Raw genomic sequence first — 21,959 nt, 5'->3', positions numbered from 1 at the left:
GTATGAGTAGGCCGCTAGGAAAAGTGTCCACCTTGTCATCCTAGGGAAAGGACTTGAGGTGTCTGTTTGTCGCGGCCAGTAGGCCCAGGAGGGGTTTATGGTCGGTGACCAGTTCGAAAGAAGTGGCCAAAAAGGAATTCGTGAAACTTTTTCACGGCCGCAGCAGCTGCTAGGGCTTCCTTGTCTATTTGGCTGTAGTTTCGCTCCGTGGCGAGAGCGTCCTGGAGAAAAAAGCGATGGGGGCCTCGGCGCCATTGGGGAGTCTGTGACTAAGGACCGCCCCAATTCCAAAGGGGATGCGTCTGCTGCCAGTACTAAAGGAAGGTTGGGGTCGAATTGGATGAGCACTGCCTCTGGCGTAAGTAGTGATTTGGACGCGTTAAACGCCTGGTCTTCTTTGTGCCCCCAGTGCCACGGTGACTTTTTGTCTAGTAATCTGTGTAGGGGTTCGGCTACTGAGGCTTTATGGGGCAAGAAGGATGCATAAAAGTTCAGCAGCCCCAAGAAAGCTTGTAGCTCTGTTTTGGAGGTTGGTGTGGGAGCTTCGTGGATTGCCCTAACCTTGGACTCCAGGGGGTGAATGCCAGAGGCGTCAATTTTATAACCCAGAAAGTCCACCTGTCTAGTGGCAATGGCGCATTTTTCTTTTTTTTTAACTTGAGGCCATGCTGTCTGAACCTCTCTAACACTGCTCGCACTCTCTGGAAGAGTTGGGGTCTGTCCCTGGCCGAGACCAAGATGTCGTCGAAGTAGGGTACTACACCAGGGAGGCCCTGTAAAATCCGCTCCATGAGGGATTGAAAAATACCCAGGGCAACACTACGCCAAATTGGAGACGCTTGCATCGGAAGGCACCCCTGTGAGTGACGATGGTCTGAAGTTCCGCTGTTTGGTTATCAACAGGGAACTGCTGATATGCTTGAGACATGTCCAATTTAGCAAAAATACTGCCCGGCTCGAATGTGTGTAATAAGTGCTGAATGACGGGCACAGGGTAGGCGCTAACTTGTAAATATTTATTGATTGTTGTCTTGTAGTCCGAGCAAATTCTCAGGCTACCATCTTTTTTAAGGGTGTGACAATGGGCGTCTCCCACTTGGCGAAATCTGTTGGCTCAATGACCCCTTGTTTTAGTAGTTTATCCAATTCAGCGTCTAGTTTTGGTCGAATAGCAAATGGAACTCTACGTGGTTTTAATCTGATTGGGACTGCCTGGGGGTCAACGGTGAACGAGATGGGGTTCCATTATAACACCCAACTCCTCGCTGAACACATCTGCGTAGTCAGCGAATAAGGAGTCAGTGTCTGAGGTTGAGACAGCATGGACTCCTGTTAGCCCTAGGCCGAGGTGGGGAAACCAATCGAGCCCCAATAAGGTGGGTAGATTGCCGTTAACTACCACTAGAGGTAGGTGGCCTTTAAAAGCTCTAAAACTGACAAAGAACTTGCCTCTGCCGATCACGGGAATGGCCTTCCCCTGGTAGTCCTTCAGACCGAACTGGCATCTCTGAAGCCGGGTAGTAGATAGGCTGGGATGGAGTCTCTTGAGGGTGCTCCACGAGATTATTGAGAGTGCTGACCCTGTGTCAACCTCCATGTGGCACGGTTTACCTTCTAGGGAAACGGAGAGAGAAATTTTACTAACAGTGTGGCAAGTCGCCTGGCAAGGCGGTGCGTGCGACAGTTTAATACTTGCCTCTGTGGTCCTGAGTGCGAGGACGGGGGTCTGTGTGCATCGCTTTGAGGGGCTTGGCAGACTCTCGCGATGTGCCCCTCTTATGGCAGTTGTTGCAAGTGGCTCCTTTAAACTTGCAGGTGGCCTTTGATGCGATCCCCACAGGCTAGGCACAGTGTGATGTGCTTGGGTGGACCAGTGTATTCTTGTTTGGCCCCTACCTGCGATCGTCTGTCGTTGGCGGGCGGTGGGCGTGCTTTCATCGTTGTGGGTTTCCTCCGCTTCCACCTCTTCGGAATGGACTGGGAACGATGCCAACTTGGCACTTGGGCCCTGAATTTCGGTGGCTGAGTTCGTTGCTAGCTCGGCTGCTAGGGCCTCCTCGACCGCTTGCGCGAGGTTGAGGTCTTTTTTGCTAGCAGGCGCCTCTGTAGGTTGAGATCCTTGACCCCACAAACTAATTGATCGAGGAGCATGTCCTCCAGGTATGTTCCAAACCCGCAGTGCAGGGCTGCTGTTCTGAGGCGGCCATATATTGATTGATGGTCTCCTTACTTGATTGCTTCCTCATACGGGCGTGAACCTCCTGGCGATTTGTGAAGGCCTGGGAGCGTAGTGGTTAGTGAGGATCTCAAGCAACTCGGACCACGGAACGTTTTCAATTCTCTCGGCACCACGAGTGCTGCGGCGAAGTATAAGAACGGTGGCTCCGCAGTAGATTAGGAAATAGGATTTTTTCCAATGCTCTCCCGCATCCGCCAGGCCGACCGCATCGATGTAATGATTGAAGCGGTTCTTATACGATTCCCACTTCTCTTTGTCTGGTTTAAACGCCGGGAATACTGGGTTGGAACTCATGGTGCTGGAACGGCTGGGCTACCTGCGGAAAAATCTCTCTGGGACAACGGGCGCTCGTGAGTTACTAGTGATATCAGCTCTGGAGAGGTTTTTTGCTACCCTCTCTTTTTCTCTCTGGGTTACCACGTTGGCTGCTAGCCGTTGGAGGTGTCTTGATTCGCGCCAAAAGTGGGCGTTAGTGACTTCCTACAGCTGTGCTGTGTCTCCTACTGGCTCGAAATTCAAATGACACCCGTTTGAATTTCGCGCCAAATCTCAGAGCGGCTGCGGCTGCAGCCTTCACTTTCCCCGTAAGCGGGGCTAACAAGCGGCTACAGACGCTAACTTTTGAACCAGACCGCTTTCTCTGGCTGCGGATCAGCGTTTGCTCTTTTTGATCGCTCGTTTTGTTGGCTGACCGCTCTCTGGCTGCGGATCAGCGTTTCCCTTATCGCCAGCCGATCGCTCTCTCTGGGCTGCGGATCGGTGGCTAGTGACTCAGCGGTTGCATGGTGCTTCTGGTAGCCATCCCATCCTCGTCGCCAGTGTTAAGTTTGAGCAATGAGAGGCTGAACCAGAGCATGAGTGCAACAATACTTTATTTTACAATAAAGGGCTGACCGTGCTTGCCACGCCTGGAACTGGCTCGCAGCAATCAGCGACTGGTTGGACCCCGCAGCCTGCTTTTATAGCTGGCTGCTGGAGAGAACCAACCAATGGGAATGGGGGAATAACGCCCACACAAAGTGAGTGGACCTGAGTGAGAACTCCTAGAGTTCTCAGGACATAACACTTTGCTTCTGGCAATACTGTGTTGTAATCATCTCTCTTATATACTAGTCTCCCCAGCTGCAACCAATGAGAAGGATCATGGCCACTTCCTCTCTCGTAAGCCAAGTTATTTCCTTCTCTGTTCCTCCCTGAGTGTCCTAGGATGCAGAGGGGATGGGCCTGGTTCTTCCTCTGACTGCCCAGCCGGCCTCTGCACTTCCCCAGCCTCCTCCACAACCTCCGGAGCCACACCTGCACTCCCTGTCGGCTGTTCCTCCTCTCCTTCAGAGTCCGACTCTACCAAGAGCATGAGAGTCCCTGGGTCATGTGATCCCCTTTTGGGACCTTCTGACAAGCAAAGTCAATGGGGAAGCCAGATTCACTGAACAACCCTGTTACTAATTTAACAACTGCAGTGATTGGCTTAACAACTGTGGCCAGGAAGGTTGTAAAATGGGGCAAAAATCACTTAACAAATGTCCCCCTTAGGTCAATTTGTGGTCATAAGGTGAGGACCACCTGCATTCAGCAGCTCCTCCCCATCCCACATATAAATTTGTGCATATGTATGTGAGTATATTTATTGATATTATAATTGTATATTTAAAAGATCAACAATACTAATTTCGACACGTATATTAATTGCACATATTAATCAAAGCCCTATTAAGTAATTTATGACTTTTTGTGTGGTGGTCAGTAAGGGAATCACCATGAGCATTAAGTGAATCTGTGGCAGTTAAGTGAACCCATTGTTTGGAAGGGTGGTGATTTACCTGAAAATCCAAAGTAAACGCCAGATTTTGGCAGAAGCATCATAAATGGCAGGATGCTATCAATGGCCATAAATGCAGGCCGATTGCTGAACACCCAAAATACAGTCACATGACTGCAGGGGTGGGGCAGCGGCTGACCATCGGAACTTAGGAACTGGGTTGTAAGTAGCTTTGGAGGGGTCTAAGCGGCCGGTCGTATGTAGTAGCAAAGGAAAAAAGATGTTGCTTGGGTATCTGCAAAGGATGGGTCAAAACAGTGAGGCTGATTACACAAGACCGCATCCTTTTTTTAAAAATCAAGGATTGCAACGGCCTAACTTTAGTGCCTCCCCAGGGGGGGCCCCCGTGGGTTTAGGCAAAATAGGGCTAGGATTGTGAAAAAAAATTCAGGCACCACTTTTTGAGCTTTGCAAAGATCATAAAGAGAGAGGGAGAGAGAGAAAGGGAGGGAGGGAGGGAGGGAGGGAGAGGGAGGGAAGGAGGGAGAGAGAGGGAGGGAAGGGGAGAGATTTTTGTCTGTGTTGATTAAAGCAAAGAAAGAAGCACAGCCAAAGCGATCATTGAGAGCTAACAGCAATCAGCAGGAAGAAACTCAAATAGTAATTAAATGTAAAACCCATCCTGCCAGAAGCCTCGAATCTGATAAATAAGGAAAGCCCAGTCTTTTCAATTGAGGCTTCACTTAAGCACTATCTCATTTGTGAAATGGGCCTAATAATAGCTATCCTGTTGCAAGGTTTAATTAATGTTGGCACAACACTTTGCAGTTCCTTGGCACCATTTGTCTACAAATGCAGATACTGTAGCCACAGAAGTAAAGCTAGATCATTAGAACAAAAGAATGGCAAGGAAGGTGGGAGGGGAAAAAGAGAAAGCCGGTGAAATTTGGGTGAGTTGGAAACAACCAGCAGGCTTTATTGACCTGCTTATTATCTTCGTCTTTTATCAAGATGGTGGAATGTACTGCACCACTGACCCCTGCAGGTCTGAAGGTTAAATGTCACAGGACTTTTATATATGTGGGAAGCATGGTTTTCTCAGGACTCAGTGGTGTGATGTAAACTCTACCCATTTTTTTTGCATGTGCATTTTGCACACTCGTGCAAAAGACGTGGAGCTTGCAGCATGATGGTACAGTACTATTGACAAGAATAGCAAGTTCCAAGGGATACTTGTGTTAGGGCTTTGATTGAAAGATATGACACAAGAGTGGGGGAACTTTAAACATGAAAGATGGGGTCCTTGGTGCTCTCTGAGCCTGGTTGTTTTCTTGCAGATATTTCACTACCCAACTAGATAACATCATCAGTCCTGCACTGATTATATTATCTAGTTGGGTAATAAAACATCTGCAAGGACCAAGCTCAGAAATCACCAAGGACTCACAGTTCAACCCTGAACAACAAATATTCTCTTCTATTGGTAAAATATACAAGGCTCACTTCAATCTCCAAAGAAGGTTTCTTTTTTTTAAAAAGCTCCATGGCTACCAACACACCCTCCAGCATTGCCTCCCTTCATCTGTGGAGAAGAAGCGTGTTAGTTAGAAACCTGTACCTATGATCTTCAAAATGTTGTTGGGATCCAGCAAAGACCGTGGTGTGCAGTGGTTTGACTGAAGTCTTGCAGGTTAACTCTGCCAGCAGTTTGATCCTGACTGGAGTTGTCCATCCTTCCAGGGTCAGTAAAACAAGGACTCAGATGTTGGGGGCAATATGCTGAGTCTGTAACTACAGTGTGGTGGTGGTGGTGATGATGATGATGATGATAATACTTTATTGTCATTGTACGTATATGCAGTATACACATACAATGAAATTCACATAACATCCAGAGACCAGAGAGAGGGCTGTAAAGCTCTATGGAGCAGTACATAAGTCTAAGTGCTTTTCCTATTTATTTTAACTGTAACAAACTTGATTATATTGCGGGATGTGGTTTGGTTTGGTTTGTCCTTGTTTACTGCTTTGAAAAAGGATAAGTTCATTTTATTGAATAGACTTGAATAGAATATTTTTCAATACAGTACTTTTTATGAAGAAGAGCGGGTAAAGGTGTTATTTGAATACTTGGAGAAAGTATGGTCACCCATCTTAATTACTGAATGCAGTTCTCTGTTTGAAGTCATCCAGTATTTGAAGAACTGTCTGGTTTAAGTCTAGTTCAAAGATAAAGAGTGTTAAAAAGGGAGAACCGTGATCTTTCAGCTGCCCTTCATTTATTAGAGGTGGGACAACATATGACATGTAAAATATTTATTAGGCAGCTTCTCTTTCATTTTGTATTTGGTTTTGATGTGCAGATATCGTGACCTGGAGCTCAATTGTTGGGCAAGAGAAGGGGAACTTCATTCTCCTCACCATGATTATTATTTAAAAACTAGCTGATAACCCAGCATTGGCTGGTTATTTATTTATCCCAATCCTATATTAGACAGGAAAACCCTGTAGTCAGGACTCAAGCTGTTGTACTGTCTCTCATAGTATTGCAAGTCTTCTATTCCCCTCCTTGGGAGTTTCTTGTCTATTCTGGTCATGAGGTACAACACTTAGTCATAGGATACAAATAGGCAATCAAATCATACTAGGAAACAGTCAATATAAATCGTAAGGATACAAGCAGGGAATTGATTAGCAGAGTGATGGCATTAGGGGAAAAATTGTCCTTCTGTCTAGTTGTTCTGGTGTGCAATGCTCTATAGCATCGTTTTGAGGGTAAGAGTTGAAACAGTTCATGTCCAGGATGTGAAGAGTCTGTAAATATTTTCACAGCCCTCCTTTTGACTCTTGCAGTATACAGGTCCTTGATTGAAGGCAGGTTGGTAGTAATTGTTTTTTTCTGTAGTCCTAATTATCCTCTGAAGTCTATATACATCTATATTCCTGAGAAGAAAAGATACAAGAGTTTGCATTTTAAGGCAGTGTTATTGAACATGGGGACAACTTATACATCCTGTTCCTGTGCCTGATAGCTTTAATCCAGATTGGACCATCAAGGGTTAACCCACCCAAAAGCAAGAGAGCAGGCAGGCATGCAGGCCATTGGTTGTACTCAATCCTATTATGTGCCCTATTTAAATTATAGCAATTATTCCTAATTGTGCCTCTATACATATACATTAGCCTATGCAATTTTGTGCTATGCAATATCATTGCCTTTTATTCATTGTATGTAGCCACCCGAGAGCTTAATGCTGCAGCCAGAGTCACCCACTGTCAGGTCTCTGTTTTCTGTTTCCTAGGGATCCTGTGAGACACCCCCCCTCAAAAAAAATGGTCTTGATGCCTGCTTCCCCCAGTTCTATTGATTTGCTCAGCTCTCACAGCAGCATAGCAAATGAAAAGAAGAATTAAGAAACAGAACAGAGAAAGGAAAGGGAGGGAGAGGAACTACAGTGGTTTTTAAGTGCCTTTCGTGGCAGTCGGAGGACTCCAGCAGAGCCACAAGGTATTGTGTTCTGTAAAGGTCAACCTCTTGTCTGTTTTTTAAACAAGCAGTAAACACTTGAATTCAATGTGATCAAGAGATTTAGACTTCTCGCCTTTTTTGGGGGTGGCTGTCATGCCCTTGGTAGAGTCGAACTCTGAGGGAGAGGAGGAACAGCCAACAGGGAGTGCAGGTGTGGCTCCGGAGGTTGTGGAGGAGGCTGAGGAAAGGCAGAGGCCAGCTGGGCAGTCAGAGGAAGAACCAGGCCCATCCCCTCTGCATCCTAGGACACTCAGGGAGGAACAGAGAAGGAAACAACTTGGCTTACGAGAGAGGAAGCGGCCCTGATCCTCTTCATTGGTTGCAGTTGGGGAGACTAGTATATAAGAGAGACGGTTACAACACAGTGTTGCCAGAAGCAAAGCGTCTTTTATTTTGGGCTGGAGTTATCTTGGTTGGCATCCTTCCAACAGACTGTGCCTTGTTATCTTCTTGAATTTGGTAATTACTTAACCTGGTCCGTTGTGGAAATTTTGTCATTGGAGATTGTTTGGTTTTTTATTTCACCTCTATCTGCTCATTAAGTTCAGACTGTATTGCTTTCTTTTGAAAACTATTTTTGAGTATGTTTTATCTCCAGCTGAGAATTGTTGAACAGTGGGGCCAAGTTGGAGACATTAAAGAACATTTATTTACATGTTGGATTTTATTACATTTGTGTTACACTCCGGGTCATCACAGTGTAGGGGAATAAACACCCTTGGCGTGGTCGTACCTCAAAGGAGATTGACAGTCTCTTTCCAGAAGACGAATGAGCTTTGTGTCCTGCCATTAAGTCAAATACTCCAAGTAAGGCACCTGCCAAACTTTAGATTGCAATTACGATGTTAGTCAGCTGTCTAGGAGTGATGGGGATTGTAGTCCACATCCATCTGGAGAGCCCCACACTGTGAAGGTCTAAATACAGTGTGATCGTACTACAAAGTATTCTGTATACTGCATGATACCGAAAGGGTTGGTATGAAATATTACAGATAATAGGGGCTTTCCCCCTTGCTAATTTGTCTTAGAACGCAACATAGAATAATAGGGTTGGAAGGGATCTTGGAGGTCTTCTAGTCTAACTATCTGCTTGAGAGATATGTAAACCTAAAAAGATTTAATTTCACCATTGAAGTATGCATTCAGTTGCCCAGTTGTGCCCTAAAGCAGGGGTGTCAAACTTGTTGTCGTCATGTGATGTATTGCGACTTTTTCCACCTTCGCTAAATTGGGAGTGGGCGTGGCCAGTGTGTGACGCATCGGGTCAATGGTAGGCCTGCCCTAAAGTCTCCCTTGAAAATATGTCCATTCCTTTTTTTAAAAAAAGGTTAAAAATAGCTCTTGATCCCATTGAAATGTCTTCAGCAAATGTGATGTTGGTATTATTGGTTGTTGGTGTTATTCTGTAGCCTATATTTAGTGTGAAAGAAAAAAAAAACATGCATACACATTTGATTCTGTGAGAAAGTTTATCTCTGGAAGAAGGACCCAATTGTTTTGGAAACTCCAAGTTTGTCTTTTCCAATGATAGCAAATACTAATCTTAATCATGCCTAAAATAGAATCCTGTTATGAGGGGAGCTGCAGTGAGGGAAATGAGCCTTATTTATACTGACATTATGCTCCTGCTAAAGATTTTTCCAGTGGCTTTGGGAAAACAATGATGCTCCCTTGGTTTGTGGGTAGGCCTCCTTGGGAAGAAGGATGAAAAGGTGAATACGAGGGCTATCCACAAAATAGATTACATTTTGCAATAGAAAAAAAAGTGTAGGAAATTTTTTTTGTTATATACACTTGAAAGTGACACTTAAATACTACTTTTCAACATATTCACCGAACAAATTGAGGCACTTATCATAGCGGTGAACAAGCTTTGTAATTCCATTGTCATAAAATTCAGCCGCCTGAGATTTGAGCTAGTCAGTCACGCCCGCCTGCAGTTCCGCGTTGTCATCAAAGCACTGTGTTCTAAGCCAGGTCTTCATCCTCGGAAACAAGTGGTAGTCTCTTGGTGCAAGATCAGGGCTGTAGGGCGGATGAGGAAAAATCTCCCACTTGAAAGCATTCAGGACTTCTCGAGTGCCATAGTTCGGCCAACTTTAAACTTAATACACCATTGGCACACTCCACCTTCAGTGATGATGTTGTCCCCGTACACTTCACACAGTTGCCGAAAAATTTCAGTCTGTTTATGGTTTTTTGCCAACAAAAACCTTATCACTGATCGCACCTCACAACTCATGGGATTTTCAATTGCAGCACACATTTCAAACATTTGCTGTGAAATAACGGGCAACGATACGAACCTCCCACTAGCATGACTAGATGCAGATTGAGCGGCGGACGCACAGACCAAAGATGGCTACGCTAGCTCCGCCCTTTCTTGCTACAGACGAAAACGTAATCTATTTTGTGGATAGCCCTCGTAGATACCAGTAAAGAAGAATATTTATAGCTCAGGGTTGACTTGAGGGGTCCTTGGTGCTCTCTGAACTTGCTTGTTTTCTCGCAGATGTTTCATTACCCAAACTAGTAATATCAAGTGGACCCCTCAGAGGTGAATAGATGTGTCTGCATCATATGCAATGTAGTCTGGCTGGAGTGGGTGTGGGCCTAACCTGGAACCACAGGTAGCCTTTAGGACCAAAACTGTTACCCATGTGTAAGATAAGCCCTTGATAGATACCCTGAGAGAGATGCAGATATTCCTCCAATGGTACGTTCTACATCCTGGAGCCTTGCAGAAATTTTGCAGATTTGCTGCCAAGATTTAGAGGGCTAATTTGACAATATTAAGATAGTGTTACCAGGTTTAATGACTTGCAAGCATTAAACTAAATTAAGCCTTAAGTTAGGGGAAGAGAAAGTTGTATTGGATTTCCTCCACCCACCTATCTTTTTTTAATTTGCCCCAAGCATGTCACTTTTTTTTTTTTAATTTATCCAGTTGCCATAGCCACCCATCTCAATCAATGACTCTGGGTGAGTTACAGAGAAAAAGTGCAGCTTCCTCCTGGAATAACTGTTTAAACCAGAAAAAAAAATATTTATGTGTGCATGTGCGTGCCCCTCCCCCCACAACACACACACGGTTAAGGTTAGGGTTTGAGACGGGCAGACTTTGGAGAGATTATTGGTATTTGATATTAAGTAAACTTCAGACATAAAATTATTTCTAGCTGCTGCCTGCACTGAAATGCACAGGGGAAATGAAATAATTGCATCAGCACCCAAGCTAGCAAGGTTACCATTATCAATCTGCTGTCAGTTAAGGTAATTTAGATGTTGAAGCAAAAAAGTGCCCTATGATTTAATGACCTGCTCTTTCATCTTTACATATAAGAAGAGGGATTTTGATACCCCTTCCTGTAGAATGAGGAATTCTAACCAGGAGTGAAGGTTCAGATATTACAGACATGAGAAAATAATAATAGCTAACCAAGTTAATATTTGTTTTCATATTTCAGTTTCTAATTGAGTTTGTTTTGTGAACCACTATCTTGTCTGGTAACTTTATTTGAACTGAGGAATAGCTTCCATTCAATCAGATTACAAGGATTATAAAGATGTCACCCAGCTACCCTGCCAGCTCATTTCACAAACCTCAATATGAATCACTACAATGAAAAAATGAAAAAGTAGACTGGTTATTAGAAGGAACTGTCTGCTTGCCCTGATGCCCTGGAGCTGGTTAACTCCTGTCAAAATTAAAGGAATATAGATTGCAGCCGAGCAGAGTGAGACTTAGTTCTACATATACCTGGTTATGATTAAGAAACTTAATCAGTCTAAAAGGGTGTAAGTTATATAAAGGAAGGAAGATAGGTACAGCTGGCCTCGCAGGAAAGAATGACCCACAGAAGGTGGATTTGCAGAGAAGGTTCACTCTTGAGAAAGAGGAAGACAAGAAGGAAACTCAAAATTAACTCTTAATTTTCTTGATGGGAGGGACTGAAACTTGGACAGATTGTTTAAAATTTGTCATTCTAACTTAATAAAGGGCATTCCCTAATTTTCTGGTATAGCTATTTCTTGGCCTACTTTAAAGGGCTGACAAATTGTCATCATGACCGCATACATACATGTAGTCCTCAACTTAGGACGACAATTGAGCCCAGAATTTATGTTGCTGAGTGAGAAATTTGTTAAGTGACATCTGCCACTTTTTGTTAAGTGAATCACCGAGGTTGTTAAATTAGCAACATGGTCGTTAAGTGAAACTGGCTATCTCATTGGCTTTGCTCATCAGAATGTCACAAAAGATGGTCCACATGATCCCAAGTGTGAAAAATGGTCATAAGCCACTTTTTTTCAGTACTGTTATAGCTTCAAATGGTCACTAAACGAATTGTTGGACTACCTGTATACCAATTGGTTGCCATAAACAAGATGCTGAGCTGCCTTGATGGAAAAGCAAATCTCAAAATGCTGCACTGTATCGTCATTGTGTATTTTATTCCCTTGATAATGAATACAATGTGTATGCCAGTTAAGCTTTGTGGGCTGTAGTGGGAATTCACCCACAACATTTTAGGCGCAAGGGATCATATTGAAAGAGAACTTCATTTGCTAGGAGATCGTCTCAGGGGAGATCGTCTTTCTTTTTGCCCTAAAGGTATTCCTTAACTTAATACTGTAATGGGGAGCCTGGAATTACAACGGTTAAGACGTTGTGATTGTGAAGCAGGTCATCACATGACTGCATCTGATTTTATGACCTTCTTTGTGGCAGTCATTCCGTGAATATAGCAGTCGTTAAGAGAAGCTATTTCGACCAAGGGGCGTTGTTTTTATTTTTGCTGGAAACTGGAAGTGAACACCAGAAATAAGCAAAAAAGGCAAAAATTGCGTTCACATGACCATGGGATGTGCAGTTGAGAGGAGAGCGGAGTGATTGTCAAGTGCTCAAAATGTAATTGTGTGTGTGTGTGTGTGTGTGAGAGAGAGAGAGAGAGAGAGAGATCATTGGAACTCAGAAATCAGATTTTAAGTACCTTTTGGGGTTTCCTTGTAACTTCAGTTGCTAAGTGAGCAGTCAGAAGTCAAGAACTACTTGTGCTGAAATTGCAGTTGCACAGCAAACCTGATTGCTCTGCTAACAAAGATACATTCTTCCCCCTTCAAAAAAGGAGTATTAAAGAAAACTGGTTGGGAAAGATGCCTAGGAAAGAGGAAATACTCTAGGTGCTATTATATCTAGGAGGGTGATCTACCAACATTCATTAGAAGACCCCTTGTTATTTTTGCTCCCTTACAGCTTCAGGATTTCAGGCCACTTTTGCCCCATGGTTCAGCCTTAATGGTGCCACTATACCTCTCTCTGTTAGTGATGAGAACAGGTTGGGTTCTTTGCCATGCATACTGTCAGACAAAGGTAAAGATGAGAACAAGTTTCCTCTGAGTCAAGATTGGATTCCAGTGATTGTACAGACATGGCAATAGTATGGAAGTGGTTGGCCATCACCATCTCCCAAGAGGTCTACAGCTTCTAGTCTGGTCCATGTACAAATATTCTCAATATGTCCCAATATTTCCCACCCAAGTCCTAAATAGACCTGACCCCATGTAGCCCAACCATGGTCAGCCAGCTGCTGTCTCCTACAAAGGCATCAGAAAAAAGTAATCGGCAATGTGGTGCAGCAAAGCAGTGGAGATAAGCAATTTTGCAATGTTGATGAATTAGATGTTTGCTTGACATATAACTATTGTGATTCAAATTGCAGGTATGAGGGAAGAGAGAACATTTGGAGTCTAATTTCCCTCTCTTCTACTGCAAGTAGAAAAGGAAGGGGGGAAATCTATATTGGCATTGGTAGGATGATTGGGATCTAGGTTTGTGAGTGGGGAATATTTTGCTCTAATTATACATAGGAAAGAACAGTCATCCCATCCTTGTGTTCTATTCACCATGCAAGAATTCCATCTGCATACATACATACATACACACACACACAAACATACAGATGGGAACAATATGTATGTGTGTATATATATATATATATGAGACTTCATCAAAACGTTGCCTAGATACTGCCAATCTTATGTGGGAAAAAACCCGAATAACCAAAGATAGATAGATAGATAGATAGATATATATATATATATATATATATATATATATATATATATATATATATATATATTTATATTTATATTTATATTTTCTGAGGTTCTCGCGGGTATTTGTATGTGGATCTTTGGTTGTTCGGGTTTTCTCCCGCGTAAGATTCGAAGTATCTAGGCACTAGATAGGCACTAGATACTTCGAATCTTACGCGGGAGAAAACCCAAACAACCAAAGATCCCTAGATCCCTATATATATATATATATATGAGAAGAGCTTCACTCTGAGAAGCACAGAGCCAAAGACAGAAGCCTGAAGATGATGAATGAGACTTCATCGAAACGTTGCCTAGATACTTCGAATCTTACGTGGGAGAAAACCCGAACAACCAAAGATCCACATACAAATACCCGCGAAAACCTCAGAAAACACACACACACACACACACACACACACATATATATATATATACACATACATACATACATATATACATACACACACACACACACACACACACACATATATATGGTATTCAGCTTTGTTCGGGTATTTTCCCACGTCATTATAGTTGTGCTTTTAAAGTTGTAGCAACGTTTCGGCAGAATCTCATCTGCCATCATCAGGCTTCTGTATAGTGTTTGTCTGTGAGTCAGATTTTCACAGGCGTTTCTGTTTTAAATTTGGTGCTAGCCTATGCTGTGCCAGAATGGTTTTTTCTTCATCCTGATTGGTTGGGAGTCTTGGTCTGTGTTTATTGGTCTTGGAGTTTGCTGTGTTCTGCTTGACTGGTGTTTCTAATATCTTCTGTCTGTTTTATAGCTTTATTTTTTTTGTCTTGATTGGCTGGCAACATTGTACTGGAGGCTTTTAGTCCGGCTTGGCTCCGAGTAAATGGATGGCTATCATTTATTAGGAAGCAAGGTTTCATCTGGGTGGCCTGGTTGGGGTGTGTTTGAGCTGGAGGTATCAGGGGGAGTCTGTTTGTGCCCAGGTGTTTGCCTGGCTTGTGGTGTGGAGATTTTTTTGTTTGAGAGTGCAGGCTTCCAGAAAATTGACAGTCTGGTGGAATCATCTCTTCTATTCATGCTTTCAGGTCTTTTTTCAATCTCTATGGCTTCTCTGATAATTCTGTTACTGGGGTTTTCTACAGTGGCTAGAGTTTTGGTGCCATTGAAGGCGATGCTATGACCTGTGACTTTCATGTGTTGGACTAGTGAGGAAGTGTGTTCCAGCTTTTTGACTGCATTTTTGTGTTCATCTAGGCTGGTACTTATTCTTCTATTGGTCTGTCCAATGTATGTGGCAGGACATGATGCACAGGGGACTTCATATATGCCTTGGTTTTCCAGGTCAATTTTATCTTTGGGGTTTCTTAGGATGGCTACCATTTTTCTGTCTGTTTTGAATGCAGTCTTGATGTGATGCCTGTGTAGTATCTTACTGATTTTGTCTGTAGTACCTTTTATGTAGGGCAGGACAGCTGTTCCATAGGTCTGTTCATCTTCTAGGTCTCCATTATGTCTCAGTGTGTTGCTATTAATGGAGGCCACCCAGTGATAGGATTCAAATTTCTTAACAACCGGTTCTGTGGGCATGGCCTACTTTGTGGGTGTGGCTTGATGGTCATGTGACTGGGTGGGTGTGGCTTATACATAAATATTGTAAATATTTATGTGAATATTGTGTGTGTGTATGTGTGTGCGTGTGTGTGTGTGTGTATCTTTGGTTATTCGGGTTTTCTGCCACGTAAAATTGGAAGTATTTTGGCGACTTTTCTGTACCGCAGCTGCATCACTACCCGCTTCAAACCCCTCCGACCCATCCATACATGAAGTGAACTGACGTCCACCATGAAGATGTGGCATGACCACGAACGTGAAGCCAAACAACAGGATCACAGCTCACCAGCTCAAATCCCCCGGCAACTAAGACTAACCTGAGCACAACCAAGCCCCCACCTGAACAGAACACACCCCAGCCAATCAGAACACAGCCAAATCCCCACCCAATCAAGTCACACCCCCACTAACAGTTAAAAGGAAGAAGCAGCTGCAAGCTCACATTACTACGAGAAGCACAGAGCCGAAGACACAAGCCTGAAGATGATGAATGAGACTTCATCGAAACGCCGCCTAGATACTTCCAATTTTACTCAGGAGAAAACCCTAATAACCAAAGATCCACATAAAAATACCCGCGAAAACCTCAGAAAATAAATAAATATATATACATATACATATATACACTTAAGAAAACACACACACACACACACACACACACACACACACACACATATATATATAGAGAGAGAGGGAGCAACTTTTACCCAAAATAAGGCAAAGCAGATTGAGTTGCTTGCAGAATCATAGATTCACTCACAGATCTACCTTTCTGCAATCTGCTGCCTGAGTCTGCATTGAAAAATAGAATAAGGAAGGTTCAGCCCTGCTCTCAGACCACTTCTCCCCACCCCAACCCATCCCCCGTGCCTTGGAGGCAAAAGCCTTAGGGGACCGCGGAGGGGGGCGGGGTGCGTTGTGGCCCAAGCACGAACGAACAATGGTTCTAACGGTCCAAACGGAGAACCCACCCCGGCGTTAAAAACCAAGAGGAGGTTTCTCCCCATAATTAAGGAACCGCAAAAGCATTCAGTGAAAACCCTGAAAGTGAGATTGAGAGACGTCGAGGGCAAGTTTAGTTCTTCTACAGAGATGGCAAGGCTTTAACCACAGTAACAAATTACAGTAATTGCAATAATGACTGCCTGTATCATCCAGATTCCAGGGAAGAAGAAAAATCCACACGTGATTGGGAAGATTTCTTTAAACTGTGAGTGGTCAACCAAATCAAAAACCCACTTCAGTGTTTTGAATAGAGGTAAAGCAATGCAGTTGCACAAAAACTCTTCACTTTTACATAGACACTGAGGAAATCTGGGACACCAAAAGCTCATCAGGCAAAAGATTTTAAGTCACAATCCTCAGCTGGAGATGTTAACTTGATGTGAGGCACCTGTGAGAAAGGCAATGATCCAGGTTAGGGGATCATTAGGAATGGAATCAAAACAAAAGTACCTATGCATTTTTACAACTCTGTGATACATTTGTACCTGGAGTGTTACGAACAATTCTGATTTTTTGCTTTGTGAAAAGGAATGGAGGTGGGAGTAGAGAAGACGACAATCAAAAATGATCAGGGGACTTGAATGCTTTCCCTATGGAAGCAGGCAGTCTCAGAAATAAGAACAGTGTCCTAGTTGTTAACATTTAGAAAGCTCTTAATGACCCGGCTATTTCAGAGAGATTTGGGGATTGAGGAAAGAACAAAGCTGGTTCCTAGAATAAGTGCAGGAGCTGCTTATTATGCTTACCTGTTGTGAGAAACAAAACACTAAACTCAGATGTTGCAGTACACCTTGGCCTGATCTAGCAGAATTGTTTTTGTGTTCAGAGGAAGTACGTGTTCCTGACCTCTGTCACGATATGTTCTTTGATCAAGCAAATGTGTGGTTAAGATTGCAAGAAAGCACTTTGACTAGAGTAATGTTTCTCACATTTGACAACATTGAAATGTTGTTCACTTCAGTTCTTATAATTCCCCAGCCGGTATGTGTGCCAAGGTTAAGAAACACTGAACCAAAGGTGCAGAAATTCTGTTTGCTCTGTTATAATTCATGAACACATTTTCCACAAATTGCCCAATGAGTTGGATAAATTGTTAATTTAACATCCACGATATTCAAAGCATTTTCCTATAATCCAGGGACAAGGAGTCAGCTCACATTAATAACTAAGGTGTAGATGAAGCAACCATGTAATTTTCAGTCACCAGGGTGGCAAAGGTGAGAAATGGTCTCCAGGGTGCTTGTGACAATGTAGGAAGAGCAGTTATAGCAATAGCACTTAGACCTATATACCGCTTCACAGTGCTTTACAGCCCTCTCTAAGTGGTTTACAGATTCAGCATATTGCCCCTAACAATCTGGGTCCTTATTTTACCCACCTTGGAAGGACGGAAGGCTGAGTCAACCTTGAACCTGGTGAGATTTGAACTGCCAAATTTGCAGGCAGCCAGCCGGCAGCAGAAGTAGCTTGCAGTACTGCACTCTAACCACTGCGCCACCATGGCTCATATAGATATGTGCAGTCTCCTCTCACCCAGCATATTGATGGGTTTGACAACAATGCAAACACTTTGAAAATTTAGTATCTTCTAATGAGCATCGCTTTTCTTCTTTCTCACTCGCTTTCCTCCCTTCTTCAAAAGATGCAAAATGTCACACTACTATCATTTTAAGTGATCTGCATTCCTTGTCTTGAAAAACATTTTGTTTCAACAGACAGTTAGTCTCTAGGCTGACTGTGGGCATTCATCCATACTACGATTGTTGGTGTGGCTGTTTTTAACAGGTTTGAAATATTCTGTTTCTGGTTGTTCCTTGAATGCTGTCCGGAGTCTTGCTCCGTGAGACGTATACACGTATTGTAAAACAGACATACAGCTGCTAATCTTCAGTTGATTATTTTGAAATTGCACTGTTGGCAAACATTCCCTTATATTTTTTAGCTTGTTGCATTAGGATACTGCATTGAAGGCCATTCTTGCTTCCTGAGGCTGTGTCCTGATTATTTTATATGGGCAATGAGGGAATAACCTGGGAGGCAGGAGGAAGAGTCACAGAGTAGGCAACAGGCAAATAAGAGGCATCTGAACCCGTAGAAGGAATGTGGGCATGGCAAACTTCTCAGGAAGGATCTTCTCTAGTTTCTTGGATTGTAAAGGTAAGGTGGGAGAGTTGTACTTTCAGATTTGCAAGTTTCTATTAACGTTCGTGTAATGTGAAAAGAAAGACTAGGGGCAACGTGATAGCAGTGTTTCAATATTTGAAGAGGTGCCATAAGCAGGGGTCAACCTACTTTCCAAAGCACCGGAAGGCAAGGCAAGAAGCGATGGTTGGAAACTAACCAAGGAGAACGAAGGAGAAATTTCCTGACAGTGAGAATAAACCAGTGGAACGGCTTGCCTTCAGAAGCGGTGGGTAGTTAATCACTGGAGGCTTTTAGAAAGAGACTGGACAACCTTTTGTATTAAATGGTATAGGATCTCCTGCTTGAGCAGGGTCCCTTCCAACTGTTATTTTGTTAATCTTACAATACAGTTTAGAGCTAGTACCTAGGTGGGCCTATTCTTTGGACCATCTCACAAGGCTGTTTGTTTAATCAATTTTGATCCCGCTTTTATTACTTTATAAGTACCTCAAGGTGGCAAGCATTCATAATACTCTTTCCTCCTCCTATTTTCACCATAACAACAATGCTTTGAAATGATTTGGGCTGAAAAAGAGTGACTGGCCCAAAATCACCCAGCCACTCTTAATGCCTAAAGCAGAACTAGAACTCACCGTCTCCAGGTTTCTGTGCCAGCATGTTAACCACCCAGTTGCATTAACATTATACTTGAGTGGCATGCTTGGTCAGTCCTTTCCTTGTACTTTCTGAAGAACAACCCAAGAATAGCTTTTGGGATTATAGGTTAATAATGAAGCATAGATTTCAATATAGCTATTTTAGATCAAAAGTAGGAACAGCATCATTCATAAGCCACATTTCATATACAGTAAATTGGTTAGTGTTTAGGACTTGGACTGAAGGTAATGTAGCTTCAAATTATCATATGACCACTGTGTATCCTTGAGCTATTCTCTCTCCCTCTCTCAACAAACTTGTAATAAACACAATATTTGAAAGACACCACTGTAAACTACTTTGAATTATCTTGAAGTAGGAATAATAATAGTAGTTATAGTAGCCTGCAGAGATTTTTCTGTATGGCCAGTAACCACATCCAAGACCAATTTAAATCTTGTCTCCCAGTGCATGGATGTAATTGTACATGGTGGAGTTAGAGGTGCAGAAACCTGTCTGCACTCATTTACAGCTTTGATGGTGGGTGGTGTGTTTTTGTTTTACTTTATCCTTTTCTTCTTCAATTCCCTCCCTGGATAGTAGAGTAAACTGGATAGTAAACTTGAAAGCCAATTTGGTCTAGTTAAAGCTAAAAAGAAGAAAATTGTGAGTTCTAATCCTGCCTTAGCCATGAAAGCCAGCTGGGTGACTTTGGGCCACTCATTCTCTCAGCCCAACTCACCTCACAGGATTGTTGTTGTGGGGATAATAGGAAGAGGAAGGTGGGTTGGATATGTTCACCCTATTTGTACAAATAATAAAAGAGGGATACACACACGCACCCATCAAAACTGTAACTATGTACACAATTGAATTGAATTTGCTGATAATATGTGAATCAACATAGCATGATTATAGTCAATTCCTGGTTTGTAATCTTAAATCAGAGTGATTTGTTTTATCCAGAGTTTGCTGGAGCAAGCTGTACTTTGTAGAAACAAAGGCATCTTCTATTAAAGTATTCACAAAAGAAAAGGAAGGAAGGACTGGAGGAAATAGGAGGCAATTCTCGTGGCTGGATAAGGGATCTCTTTCCCCTACAAATGAGGAAATCAAGCTCTCAAATACTTGCCATTCTCCCTCCTGGAATTTTGTCACTGTGTGTCAATGGACATATCCAGAGTCAGTGATAAGCTTGCAATTCTTTGAGTAAGAGGCAGATGTTTGTTGAGGAAGGAGCTCTATCCGCTTTGCTGAAATGGACAATTATGACTATGGTCATGGTAAGAAAAGAACATGGCAGAAAAGAGAAGATATGAACCACACAGGTAGGAAAGGTTCTGGGTAGGGAATGCCATCCAGCAGCAGCAAGTAAGGACAGTTCAGAAGCTCTTTCTTTAGGTTGATTTGAAAGATCAAACAGTTTTCTGATAAAATTGCTCATCTGGATTCCATCTTGTTCAGATCTGGATACATTGGCAGAACCAAAGGAAATGACTGGGGCAAAGGCTGATGAGATGATGAGGGATTCTTTTGGACTTGAGGCATCCCTCCACAGTAGGAGCAGAAGAATCAGTCCTTTTCAACAGCTGTCCCATCTCTATGAAATGTCCTCCAAATTCCAGAGCAGTCCAGTGGTCCTGTTATTTCACAGAACAAAAAATCTGGGTCTTTTTAAAAAAAAAACAAAAAACAAACCGAATGTCTCAAATATTTTAAATCTGTCTGATGATCTGCATTTTAGCCGCCTAGAACAGGGGTAGGGAAACTTGGCTCTTTTATCACTTATGGACTTCAACTCCCAGAATTCCTGAGTGAGCCATAAAGGTTCCCATGCCTGGCCTACTGGTTTTCAGTTGTGAGGAAATCAATTTTTACTTGAATGGGACTGTTTAATATACAAATGTAGGACATGTATATTCTTTATATGTCCTACATTTGTATATTAAACAGTCCCATTGAGTCAAAAATGATTTCCTCACAACTGAAAAACCAGTAGGCCAGGCATGAGAGGCTTTATGGCTCACTCAGGTTCTGGGAATTGAATCCATAAGATAAAAGAAACCAAGTTTCCTACCTGGCCTAGAATGTCCAGAGCAGAGCAGAATACAAATATCAGTGAATCATTAAATGCTACATTTCAGAAGTTCCTTTCAAACCATAGCTTGGAGAATTGGAAAAATGAGATGTGTGGATTCTTTTTGAAGATCCTTTTGATGTGAGGAAGGAGGATAGAAACTGTTTACGGAATGCCTCCTAAAAGAAATCCTTAAGGATATGCATATGAGAATAATTGGGCCTAAAAATTCATTCATGAAATTGGGGGAACTCAAACAACTTTCTTGATCCCCTTCCCTTATTCTTGACCGTCGTTTCACAAACTGCCGTAAGGAAAAAAAATAGAATTTCAGAAGCAATTTCCAGCTTAATAAAAGATGGGGCTACTCAACGGGAGAAGAAAATAAAATAAAATGCCAATTTCTCTGTGTGCATAGAAATATTGTTTCTGTTTTGTTATTTTTAACTGACATTGATTTTTTTCCTATGTGGTTTTAAAATGTTCTTTTCCTAGCATTTAATGGGTTTTTTTTTTTTTTGGTAACTTTCTGTCAAGAGAACCTTAGTTATTAAGTGGATTAGAAGGCAGGGAGGATATTCTCATTGGAATCTGTTGCATGAACTGCAATTTATTATCCTTGCTTACACGGATTCCATGGTATAGCAAGAGCTTTTCATTCTCAGATATGTTGTCCCAAAGGTGCTTTTCTCCAAACAGCAACTGGATTTGATGTCTTGATTTTTCTTGAAAACTTTTTGCTTCTCATCCAAGAAGCTTCTTCAATTCTACCTAACTGATGGATAATGGAAAAGACTGGTACTCTTCTCAGTCAGCCAATAGCTAACACCGATAATCGTTGAAACCACCTGGGGATTAATTTATGTCCTCAGAGTCACCTGA

The 21,959-nt window shown here is 42.6% G+C and overlaps 2 protein-coding genes across 4 annotated transcripts in view; both read left to right on the top strand.

Annotated features, from left to right (window-relative positions):
• The window catches only part of EOGT (EGF domain specific O-linked N-acetylglucosamine transferase), a 669,726-nt gene that overhangs the window by 240,630 nt on the left and 407,137 nt on the right, over positions 1-21,959 (top strand). The window lies entirely within an intron of this gene.
• Positions 1-21,959, top strand: part of TAFA4 (TAFA chemokine like family member 4) — a 198,479-nt gene that overhangs the window by 157,399 nt on the left and 19,121 nt on the right. The gene's annotated exons all lie outside the window — the stretch shown is intronic.

This window comes from Pseudonaja textilis, chromosome 2 (genome assembly GCF_049901715.1).
Source record: "Pseudonaja textilis isolate UNSWEBS1 chromosome 2, rPseTex1.2, whole genome shotgun sequence".
Lineage (NCBI taxonomy): Eukaryota > Metazoa > Chordata > Lepidosauria > Squamata > Elapidae > Pseudonaja > Pseudonaja textilis.
The sequence above is the reverse complement of the archived record's forward strand: the minus strand, read 5'-3'. Positions and strand labels throughout refer to the sequence as shown.